The sequence below is a fragment of the Pongo pygmaeus genome, chromosome 8 (genome assembly GCF_028885625.2).
Source record: "Pongo pygmaeus isolate AG05252 chromosome 8, NHGRI_mPonPyg2-v2.0_pri, whole genome shotgun sequence".
Taxonomy (NCBI): Eukaryota; Metazoa; Chordata; class Mammalia; order Primates; family Hominidae; genus Pongo; species Pongo pygmaeus.
Genome location: NC_072381.2, coordinates 47001468 through 47013909, shown reverse-complemented (window position 1 = coordinate 47013909; position 12442 = coordinate 47001468). Strand labels below are relative to the sequence as shown.

Below are 12442 nucleotides of genomic sequence, written 5' to 3'. Positions count from 1 at the left end.
GAAATTAGAGGCTATTGAGGGTCTGCACAAGAAAAGATAAGGGAACTTGTGAACCTTTTGCAGTGGAATGAAGCAGTAACAGAATGACTGGCTTGGAGCTTATTTCTGGTGGGGGACATAAACCCACTCTGGAAATAGGAATGACTTGTTAGAGGATTAGGATTCAGTGGCCAGAAGTAGGACCCATTCCCAGCAAGAACATATTTAACAATTCCTACTAGAAATGGGATCAGGAGAGAGGCAAATTCACGACCAGGAGAGGTATCAACATCTTCAAGTAGCCGTAACAACTACTTTAATTCTTTGCTAAAAGTTTTTCTAGGTCAATAAAAAAGTAAGGGGTTAAAAAGTAAGAGTGATACTTCGATAAAGTTATCAATAATAACCAAGACCCAGAAAGCTTACCCAGCTAGTCAATGAGGACTCATGCATAAGGCTCTTACTACTAACCCCATGCTTTTTCCACTACATCATGCAGGGAGCTGAGCAGGGTCATCTTTCATCATCAGTTTCTAAGACATGGGACACTACAGCTGCAGAACACAGCATCAGGGAAGGTCAAACCTATAACAGCTGAACTCTGGTCAATGACAAATGGTTCTCAAATGATCAGAACTGGGTGTCTAGGTGGAGAGCAGTTGCCAAGAAGAGGAGAGAGGTTGTTCAGAATTGCTACATTAGGATAATTGTTATTCATGAAACCCAGAACTAAGTTCATTCATCAGCAACCTTACCTAATTCTGGGGGTAGAACAGTGAGGTGGTTCCTCTGAATGTGGAGCTCTTTAAGCTGGGTAAGCACCCCGATTTCCTTAGGCGTGAGATCGGGTTGTTATCCCTATTGCTGAGCTAAACAGAAGAAAACAAGGAGTTGTCAACACATTTTCACATTAAAAGTGCTCCACAGAAACTCTCATCCTCCTCCGTGTCCTCTCTTCTACTACAGCTCAGTGCTTTCCATTTATTTACAAGTGCCAGCGGATAATCAAGAAACACTATCAGAAGTAGTAGTTTATTCCTGCAAAGCAAACCTGACTCCTTCTCAGATTGACTTGATTCTACCCCAGAAGGCTGCAGCAGTGAATTGATTCTCTAAGAATTTAGATAACTTACTTACTATCTGCAACTTTGTGAGCTTCCCAATATCTGGTGGCAGGATTTCAAAATCGTTGTCACTTAGACAGAGTGCACACAGGGTGGCTGCAAATTAAACAGCAATATATAAACAGGGTGGCATGGAACCCAACCATTTGAGGTCTGATCAATACGAGGGAGTCAGCTTTGATTAATAATCCTGGCTTGGTGAAAAGCCTTTGACATACCTAGGGCTCCCAATAATAACAAGCAGGTCAAACTTAGATTTACTGGCTTATTGTGTAGCTGGTGTGTCCAGGAAAACATCTATATCCAAGAGGACTGATATAATTAACAACGTAGGCACTAGCATTTTGGGGCACAGTGTTTCAACACATTTTCGAAAAAGATTGCTATTTTTCTCACAGATTACTTTTGATTCACATTTATTTCTCCGATTCCATCCAAAGTAAAACAAAGAAAACTACTGTGCCACTTTTATGGATACCTAGGGCAAAAAGGTTCTTTCAAGGGAATACAGCTATGTTAAAATAGACCTTTTCCTATGTAAATAGCACTGTGTTAAAAATTAATGAAAGCCTTTCTGGTGATGGAGGGCTATAACCACAGCTCATCAGTTCCATAATCTGACTAATTATTACTACTTGTTTCTACAGCCTTAAGGACAAAAGTAAATGAAGACAAAGGGGCTAAAATAATGGCATGAAGTTAACAGAGTAAATCCTAACTTAAGCAGAATATCAGAAGTCAGAAATTTGTTCACAATTACTACACAATGATGATTCCAAACTATTGAAGGCTAAAATTCTAAAGCATCTGTTTATCCTCAACCAGAAAAGCTGAGTATAATTAGATGTATGTTTTGTTTATCAGTATTTATTTATTTTTTAGAGACAGAGTCTCGTTCTGTCACCCAGACTGGAGTGCAGTGGGTCACTGCAGCCTCAAATTCCTGGCCTCAAGCAATCTTCCTACCTCAGCCTCCCAATTAGCTAAGATTACAGGCACATGCTACTATGCCTGGTTAATTTTTTAATTTTTGTTTCTAGAGACAGGGTCTCTCTATGTCGCCCAGGCTGGTCTTAAACTCCTAGCCTCAAGTGATCTTTGGAGCTCAGACTTCAGAACTGTATGTTAATATAACATAATAAAAACAGGTGCTCCACCACCCAAGAAAATATTTTACAGTTGGTTTCATGTGCTTGAGAAAGTCACAGAGAGAGAACGTACATAAGGTAAAAAGTGAAATTTTAGAGACCAGCTCAGAAAATTCAGATTTTCTGAATGCTATATGAGTTACTAATTGAAGAAATAAAACACTCATTTAAGAGAAGCAAATCTTGTCTGAAATAGTGCATGAGTTCCCAGAAGAAATCATTTTTTAATTTTCAAAAGCATCTTCAGCAAGAAATTTGTTGGCATATAAAAGAATAAGGTGTGTTTACCTGTGGCCAATAATTTCTTAATGCCTGTGTACTGGATAAATAGGTCAATAAGAGTACTTTTTAAAAGGCTGAAAATAAGAATCCTGGCTGGAAAATTTAAAAATTCCATTAGTGGTTTATTACTAAATATTTTTATAAATAATTGATTGGGACATCCTGGACAAATATGGTACAAATAATTAATACCAACATGGGAGGATACCTTTTTTTGGCATGCTATTTAAAAAGAAAGTCAAGTGTCTTAGCTAAACGTGAGGCTTGATCTCATTTAGGTATATAATCTCTCTCAGAATGTTAATACGATGTTACTAAGTCCACTTCAGCCCAATGGTGTCACATAACAATATATCAAATGCACATACTGCTGAGCTACGAAGGAATATTCAAAAGGAGTCGCTAAAGAAAAAATTATCTCTGTCCAATAATTTCTCTTGGAGTTTAGGTCCTGGCAAATAAATTTCACTCTTAGAATGCAAAGTATAGTGTTGAGGAGATTCACAGAACTGAAAGTTTCTTACTCAGGTAGAAGAAGTTTCCAGCAAGATAATTTTCATTCAAGTTGTTGTAAGTCAAGTCCAGAACCTCAAGAGCTGGCAGGGAGCCAAAGCCTTGTGGCGAAGTGTTCATCCTGTTCATGCTGTTGCAGGGGGACAAAAATCTATATCAGGACACCAAAGACACGTTTATAGAGACTATCAAGGGCACCTCGGTTTCACAGGCTGAAAGTGTAAGAGAGTGCCATGATCCTAGAGTCACTTTATACTTTATTTTTATTTTTATTTTTTTGAGATAGGGCCTTGCTCTGTTGCCCAGGCTGGAGTGCAGTGGCACGATCTCGGGTCACTGCAGCCTTGACCTCCATGGGCTCAAGTGATCCTTCCACTTCAGCCTCCCAAGTAGCTGGGACCACAGGTGCACACCATCACACCGCACTAATGTTTGTATTTTTTGCAGAGATTGGTTTTTGCCGTGTTGCCCAGGCTGGTCTCAAAGTCCTGAGCTCGAGCCATCCTCCCACTTTGGCCTCCCAGAATGCTGGGATCATAGGTGTGAGCCACCACACCCATCCTATTTTTTTTTAATAAAATAAAAATCATTTATTTAATTAAAAAAAGCATTTATTTAATAATAAAAAAGCATTATTTAATAAAATAAAAAGCATTTATTTAATATTTACATTGACAAATGAAGATTGTACGTACCTATGGTGTACAACATGATACTTCTGATATATGTATAATCCATCGTGGAATGGCTTAAATCACACTATTTAATATACGCATTGCCTCGTATCATATGCTTGTCATTTTTTTGTCTTTTGTGGTGAGAACGCTTAAAATTCACTCTCTTAGCAGTTTTCAAATATGCTACATATTGTTATTGACTGCAGTCACTATGATGTACAATCCATCTCTTGAACTTACTTCTCCTGTCTAACTAAAATTTCATGTCCTTTGGCAATTCCCCTCTCCCTCCAGCCTCTGGTAACCATTTTATTCCCTGTTTCGATGAGGTTTACTTTTTTACATTCCACATATAAGTGAGATGATGTGGTATGTTGTCCTATTTAAACTAATAATTTTAGAGAGCTTATATATTCCTGAAACATTTGGAAATTTCTTAGTTGTCATTTTTCTCCAATGGCGAAATTGAATCACTGTTTTACACAAAAACTCAAACCATCACAAAATATCTGTCCTTGTAAAGATAAACTTCCTTATGAATGTAATGATAATATCTGAAACTATACACATGAAGCTTTGTAGTTTTCAGACTTTTGCTTTATTTCATTTCATTTATTCCTTTTAGGAGGGAAAATCATGGTTTTTTTTTCTACAACTGTTAAAATTCAAAGTTATCTTCAATTAGAATGGTAATGGCCAGGGGCTGGAGGGAGGGGCAATGGAGAGATGTTTTTCAATGGGTGTAGGATTCAGGTTTGCAAGATGAGAAAATTCTGCAGATTGGCTAAACAACAATATGAATATGCTTAATACCATTGAACTGTATACTACAAAGACAGTAATTTTTTTTTTTTTTTTGAGACGGAGTCTCGCTCTGTTGCCCAGGCTGGAGTGCAGTGGTGAGATCTCAGCTCACTGCAACCTCCACCTCCCCAGTTCAAGCGATTCTCTTGCCTCAGCCTCCTGAGTAGTTGGGACTATACGCACGTGCCACCATGCCCGGCTAATTTTTGCATTTTTAGTAGAGAAAGGTTTCACCATGTTGGCCAGGATGGTCTCGATCTCTTGACTTCGTGAACTGCCTGCCTCAGCCTCCCAAAATGCTGGGATTACAGGCGTGAGCCACTGTGCCCAGCCAGACAGTACATTTTATGTGTATTTTATCACAACTTAAAAATTTTTTAAATCGTACAATTGACTCTTGAGCAACATGGGTTTGAACTGCCTGGGTCCAATGACACATGGATATTTTTCTTCTGCCTCTGCTACCCCTGAGACAAGAAGACCAACCCTCCTCTTCCTCCTCAGCCCACTCAACATGAAGAAGAGGATGAAGACCTTTAAGATGACCCACTTCCACTTGAAGAACAGTAAATGCACTTTGTTTTCCTTATGACTTTCCTAATAACATTTTCTATTCCTTAGCTTACTTTATCGTAAGAATGCAGAATAGAATACATACAACACACAAAATACATGTTAATCGACATTTATGTTTTGGTAAGGCTTCCGGTCAACTGTAGGCTATTAGTACTTAAGGTTATTCAGAGTCAAAAGTTATGTGTGGATTTTCGACTGCATGGGGGATCAGTGTGGTGCTCCCTCCACCCATTTGTTGCTGAAGGATCAATTGTGTGTGGGTGTGTGCAGGGGTGTGTGGTGTGTGTGGGTGTGTATGTGGTGTTGTGTGTAGTGTTATGTGTGTGTGTATGGGGGTGTTATGTGTGGTGTGGGGGTGTGTGGTGTGTGTGTGGTATGGTGGTGTGGGGGGTGTGCTGTGTGTGTGGTGTGTGGAGGGGGTGTGGTGTGTGTGTGGTCTGTGTGGGTGCGCGTGGGGTGTGTGTGTGGTGTGGTGGGTGTGGAGGGTGTGGTGGTGTGTGTTGTATGTGTGTGGTGTGTGTGTGGGGGTGTGGTGGTGTGTGTGTTTACGCAGTATGTGTTTGTGGTGTGTGTGTGGGTGTGTGTGCGTGTTTGTGTCTGTGTGTGTGTCTCTGATGAAGTCTAAGGGAATTTTTTCCTTTTTTTTTGTTATACTTTAAGTTCTAGGGTACATGTGAACAACGTGCAGGTTTGTTACATAGGTATACATGTGCCATGTTGGTTTGCTGCAACCATCAACTTGTCATTTTCATTAGGTATTTCTCTTAATGCTATCCCTCCCCCAGCCCCCCACCTCCTGACAGGCCCCAGTGTGTGATATTAAGGGAATTTTTTTCTACACTATCTTTTATCCTTTTCTTTAAGCCCGTTATTTTTCTTAATGCAGTTCCCTTTGAACATACTTAACAGCCAATTAAAAAAAAACTTTAATAAAAGTTGACAGATATTGAAAGGTGGAAGGAACTATGACAATAAAAATCATTCTAGTCATCGATGCTTCTCATAACAGATCCAGCTCGGTCCAGTCCTACCAAGCGGGCCTCACCAGAAACAGCAGACAGCAGAGGGGGAAACCAAAATGGAAACGTGGGATCCCCCTCTCAAGCAGAAAACGACCCAGACAGACTATACCCAGCAAAACTACCTCCACGACTATCTACTGCAATGACAGCAACAATGAACATTCTCCGTGAAGTCACAATTTGTGAAGCACATTATGGCAAGTACTTCGCTTGTTGTATTACCTTGTAACACAGGCAAGATGGAGCTTGTAATTAGTGCTATCTTGAGATGAAAAAACAGCCTAAGAGAGAGTAAGGAGCAAAGACTTTAGAAGTGACTGATGAAGGTGACATGTGTCTGGAAGCACCCTGTACCTCATGGAGGCCAAAGCCACTCCAGACCCTTGGGCTCCTATGCAAGGATTCTGAGAAGAATTGCAAGTCAGAGACAGAAAGGAAGGTAGAGAAGCATACACTAGGTGCTTCTGTCTTTAAACACTGCTTTAAGTTATCCGTTTTTGAAAACTGCTGATTCCTTAACATTTTTCTCTGCAAATAAAGAAATGCACTTTTGCAATATTGGGTATAGGAAATCCACGGTTAGACAGGCTTAGAGGGAAGAGGCATCTCACCTGAGAGAGAACTCCCATTCAATCTCCAGCCCAGAGTAAGCCTGGAGCCCCTCCACCTCTTGGTGGCAAGAATCTACTTAATTGAAGGTTCCTTTTTCCTTTGAGTGACAAACCAATACCTACAATGTGTAAGGAACACAGCAGAGTCCCATGTGAAGCTGACAGCAGTATGTAACAGTAGTAGGCATACCACCATGGTGGGGCAGAAAGAAAGCCCTTAAACAAATGCTGAAACTTCAGAAGAACTCCTAGCAACAGCCCCAGCTACAAAGGGGGCAAGGAACTGCAGAGACTTCTGGCCACCTCTTCGGAGGCCAGACCATGTGCATGGTGACCTGGTGGCATCTCTCTCTGCAGAATGAAGGCTGGAACATGCTGGCTGTCCCCCTTCCCCCCAGCAGGTGCTAACATCCATCTCCATCCATCCACATTTCCACGTGTAGGAATTCCATGCTCAGGGCCCCACTCTGACACTGCTAGCAATCAAGGTTTCCATAAGAGGTTACAGTGGGAGTAGGAAAAGAATGGAGCTTTAAGGTAGGAGACAGCTAGGTGAGGAGTCTGGCTCCAGCACTTGCTAGCTGCGTGACCTTGACCAAGTTACTCAGCTTCTCTGAGACTGAACTTCCTCAACTATAAAATAAGGCTGACAACATCTTCAGGGCAGGATCACTGGGAGGATGAGAGAGAAAATATATGAAGCACCCAACGCTTGATCCATGGCTCAGACGTGGCTTCTCAGGAAATGAGAGCTGTTGCTAGAATTATTTTTCAAAAGGTTTGAGAGAAAATTTTGAATCAGCCCTAAGCGAGCAAGCTCACCTCATGACGAGCCACTTTGGATAGTCTGAACTATCAAGTGTGGTTTTACTATTTGTGCCACACTTGCTTAATCTCAGGTGACTTCAGGTGTTGAAACAAAGCTTTGCAGGTCTCAGCTATGCCAAGTGGTATCAATTCTTTGTTTGCATGGGAAGATTTTTCAAATGCATGTTGGAAGTGGGCAAATGTCTGCATATGATGGAGAAATTTATAAAACCAGGGGGTCTGAGGCTATTCAGCATCTTTTTTCCTTTTCTTCTAAAGCCCCAGAAAGGTCTGTACTAATGACTCATTTTCAGAGCAGTTTCTTCTCTGCAGGTTGTCCTGAGCACCTCCAGCTTCAATAAAACCTTCTTGGCTAAAGGCACTAATTTTTCTCACCTCCACAGTGACCTACTCACACAATTATCAAAAATAAAAGTTAAAAAAAAAAATCCAGGCCGAGCCCGGTGGCTCACGTCTGTAATCCCAGCACTTTGGGAGGCCTACACAGGCAGATTGCTTGAGCTCAGGAGCCCGAGACCAGCCTGGGCAACATGGCAAAACCCCGTCTCTACAAAAAAACTACAAAAATTAGCCAGGTGTGGTGGCATGTACCTGTGGTCCCAGCTACTCAGGAGGCTGAGGTGGGAGGATCACTTGAGCCCAGGAGGCATAGGTTGCAGTGAGTGGAGATCGTGTCACTGCACTGCACTCCAGCCTGGGAGACAGAGCGAGACCCTGTCTCAATAAATAAATAAATAAATAAATAAATAATCCAAATCTGTAAATACCCAATATGGTACTTAATAAAAACTTCTATGTGTTCATGAGACAAGCTCTAGCAACAAACAAGGTCAAACGTTATTCCCGAATAGTTGGGCACAGTGGTCCTGCAGTGAAGTTATCCTAGAAATAATCATCAACATGGGAACCTATGTGGCTTCACATTTTTTGGAAAATAACTCTAGGAAATAAACTGCATTTAAAGAATTAAGAACAGAACTAAATCTGCTTTAATTTGTTCAGGTGGCCTAAAATTCTCTCATGTCTTACAATCAACAGAATAAACTGCAAGTACTATATAAAACTTTGAAAGCAAATTCTTATTGAGGGTGCCTTTTGGATCATGCATACAAGTGGCTTCCCTGCTCTGTTTTGTGATCTCGCATGTGTATGCTTTCAGCCTGGCTCCTTAGAATAAGGAGTCCTACCTATAACTTGCTTTACTGTGTGAGTATAATTCTTTATGCCATTTGAGGACAGAGGTATCCTTTAGTGAAACCCATCTTAGCTCCTTTCCCAAAGAACTGGGAGGTTTTCTTCAAACTTTGACAACTCCGTCTATGTAGCTGTGTAATTAAATACAAAAAGCTTTATACAATCAATAAAGCACCAACAGCCCAAAATGCAAACAACTCCAAAGAGAACAAGAAGGCAACTACGATGCACTCATTGAAAAAGAAAAGTTTAGGGCTGAGTGCGGTGGCTCACACCTGTAATCTCAGCACTTTGGGAGGCAGAGGCAGGTGGATCACCTGAGGTCAGGAGTTCGAGATCAGCCTGACCAACATGGTAAAATGGCATCTCTACTAAAAATACAAAAGTAGCTGTGCGTGGTGGCATGTGCCTGTAATCCCAGCTACTCGGGAGGCTGAGGCAGAAGAATCACTTGAACCTGGGAGGTGGAGGTTGCAGTGAGCCGAGATCGTGCCATTGCACTAGAGCCTGGGCAACAAGAGCAAAACTCTGTCTAAAAAAAAAAAAAAGGAAAAGAAAAGTTTATGGCTCTGTCCTATGGTGCCCTCAAACCAAACAGAACAAAACCTGAGCTTATTTTCTTCCCAAACCTGTCTCCATCTGTTCTATTTTTCAGCTGTCCAACACAGAAACGTAGGTATCATTCCATCCCATCAGTTACTGTCTGTTAACATTACCACCTGTATATTTTTCATATAAAATCCCTCCCTGCCTCCACTGTCACTGTCCTAGTTCACATGGGACATGAAGCTCATGTTCCTACTGGTCTCCTAACCTCTAGTTTCCCTCCCTCCACCCTCTTCTCCACACTGATCTTTCAAATCTCATATCCACTACTCGGCTATGCAAATTTCTCGATGGTCAGCATGATAAAATTGGAGCTCATTTATTTATTTATATATGTGTTTATTTTTGAGATGGAGTATCACTCTGTCACATAGCTGGAGTGCAGTGGTACAATCTCAGCTCACTGAAACTTCTGCCTTCTGGGTTCAAATGTCTCTCCTGCCTCAGCCCCCTGGGCAGAACAGCTGGGATCATAGGTGCATGCCACCACACTTAGCTAATTTTTGTATTTTTAGTAGAGACGAGGTTTTGCCATCTTGACAAGGCTGTTTTTGAACTCCTGGCCTCAGCTGACCCTCCAGCCTCAGCCTCCCAAAGTGCTGAGACTACAGGCGTGAGCCACCATGCCCAGGAGGAGCTTGTTTATTTAGCACAGAGGCCTTTCATTAGCACTTTTGACTCCCTGTCATTATTATAAACATTTATTTGTTTACAGTTGGTTTCCTCAACTGTAATGGAAGCTCCATCAGGGTTAGATGGCCAGCAGCTATAACAATGCCTAGTACACGATTGGGAACTTGGTAAATCCTCATTCACTGAACAGCAGATATCCAGGATTCCCTGTCTAGCCTGACCTCTGACCTTACAGCCACCTGCCTCACACTTTATACTCAACAGTGCCAAAGAACTGACAACTCCCAGGCCCCAGGCAGGCAGTGCTGTGAGTGTTTAAATATGTCATTCGTGGCTGGGCGCGGTGGCTCACGCCTATGATCCCAGCACTTTGGGAGGCCGAGGCAGGTGGATCACGAGGTCAAGAGATCAATTGAGACCATCTTGGCCAACATGGTAAAACCCTGTCTATACTAAAATACAAAAATTAGCTGGGTGTGGTGGTGTGCTCCTGTAGTCCCAGCTACTCAGGAGGCTAAGACAGGAAAATCGCTTGAACCTGGGAGGCAGAGGTTGCAGTGAGCTGAGATCATGTCACTGCACTCCAGCCTGGCGACAAGGCAAGACTCTGTCTCAAAAATAAAAATTAAAAAAAAATTGGCAAATATCTGGCCAGCATCCATTGCCACTCCACATCAATCACTAACTTAACCAGAGTATTTAGTGGCTACAGTCTCATGAATATATGGCTTTGCACAGAGACTGAAGCATGACAGTGGGTGGGCAGTTTCACCTAATAGCTGTGCCAATGAAGATGGAATTCTGATGCCGCAGTTCCACTTGGGGTCTATGGATGTATTTGTCTGTTCTCCCATTGCTATAAAAGAATGCCTGAGGCTGGGTAACTTACAAGAAAAGAGGTTTAACTGACTCTACCAGCTGTATAAGAAGCATGGCAGCTGCTGCTTGTGGGGAAGCCTCAGGGAGCTTTTACTCATGGTGGAAGGCAATGCAGGAGCATGTGTATTACATGGCAGGAGTAGGAGAGCACGAGGGGTCTTGCAATAACTCACTCACTATCATAAGGACAGTACCAAGAGAGGCTGGTGATAAACCATTCATGAGAACTCCGTCCCCATGACCTAATCACCTCCCAACCAGGACCCACCTCCAACACTGGGGATTACAATTCCACATGAGATTTGGTGGGGACACACATCCAAACCATATCAATGGAGTCTGATGGAGCCTTTAGACCCAGAACCATGGGGTTCTCTTCCCAGCTTGGCCACTAACCTCAGAGGTGACCAGGACCCAGTCCCTTAGCCCCTTTGAAAAGGGTTGGCTTCCTCTGTATAAAATGAAAGCACTAAAACCTGCCTTCCCTACCTCACAAATGTTGAGAGGATCAAGTGCTGCAAAGCAATACACGAAGACAGGTTATCATTATTATTATTTACTGCTCCACGGTTGTGCAACCTCAGTTGAACCAAAACTCGTCTCTTTACCTTTGCATAAAGAAAGACAGAGAATTGTCACCTCTCAACTACAGAGAAGAATTGCAAAAATGAATGAAGCAGTATTAGGGAATATATTCTTCCCTCCATGGCACGAAGGTGCTTTATAAACTATTCTTATTTAACACAGAGAGAAAAAAAGTCAACCATACTACAACTTGTCTGTCAGTTCATGCTATGCAAGTAAGTCCCTTCTTGGTCAACAGAACTGAGATAAAATTTTACTGGACACAAAATACAGTAAAAATTTAACTTCCTTATTGTGCCAACTATTAGCTTCTCAATTAGCTCTCAAATATTCACTAATGTAGGCCACCAAAAGGATATATTAAAACAATAAAACTTTTTTTAAAACACAAAACACAAAAAGAAGTTAGAAATCCACTTCTGTGCAATGATATAAATGGAATCCCTCCCCTGGCCCTACCCAGCACACCCCTTCGACTCTCTTCCTCTCCATCCTTTCCCCTCCACTGATACTCACCCAAGGTTCAGGTGTTTGAATTTTTGAAGCCTGCTGATCTGTGTTGGCAGCTTCTCGATCTGGTTATTTAAAAAGTTGAGCACTTCCAAATTCTTCAGTTCTGCTATGTTTGGTGGTACCGCCATGGAAACATAAATGCTGAGTGTGAATCTAGGAACAGAACTCCTAGCAAGGGATGGCAGCAGCACATTTTGTTTTTCTTCAAAGCTAAGAAACATATAACTCCAAAAGGACCATCGAATTCACCTATCGGTCTTACTTATTTTTCACAGGTTTTTCATAAGCAGTCACTCACTTCTGAGTGGCTGCTGAAATGCTTCTTCGTATATCATTAGCTAAGTGCTTGGCATAGTTTGTTTCAGGTGGACAACGAAGAGGGAAACAGAGCAAAAATGCACAAAAGAGAATTTCTGTACCATAGCAGCCTATAAAAGTGAATATTACAAAGCATATATACTTATAGTT

The 12442-nt window shown here is 41.8% G+C and overlaps 1 pseudogene; it reads right to left on the bottom strand.

Annotated features, from left to right (window-relative positions):
- Positions 1 to 492: 492 nt before the first annotated feature.
- LOC129045004 (ras suppressor protein 1-like) lies at positions 493 to 12102 on the bottom strand (annotated as a pseudogene).
- Positions 12103 to 12442: the final 340 nt, after the last annotated feature.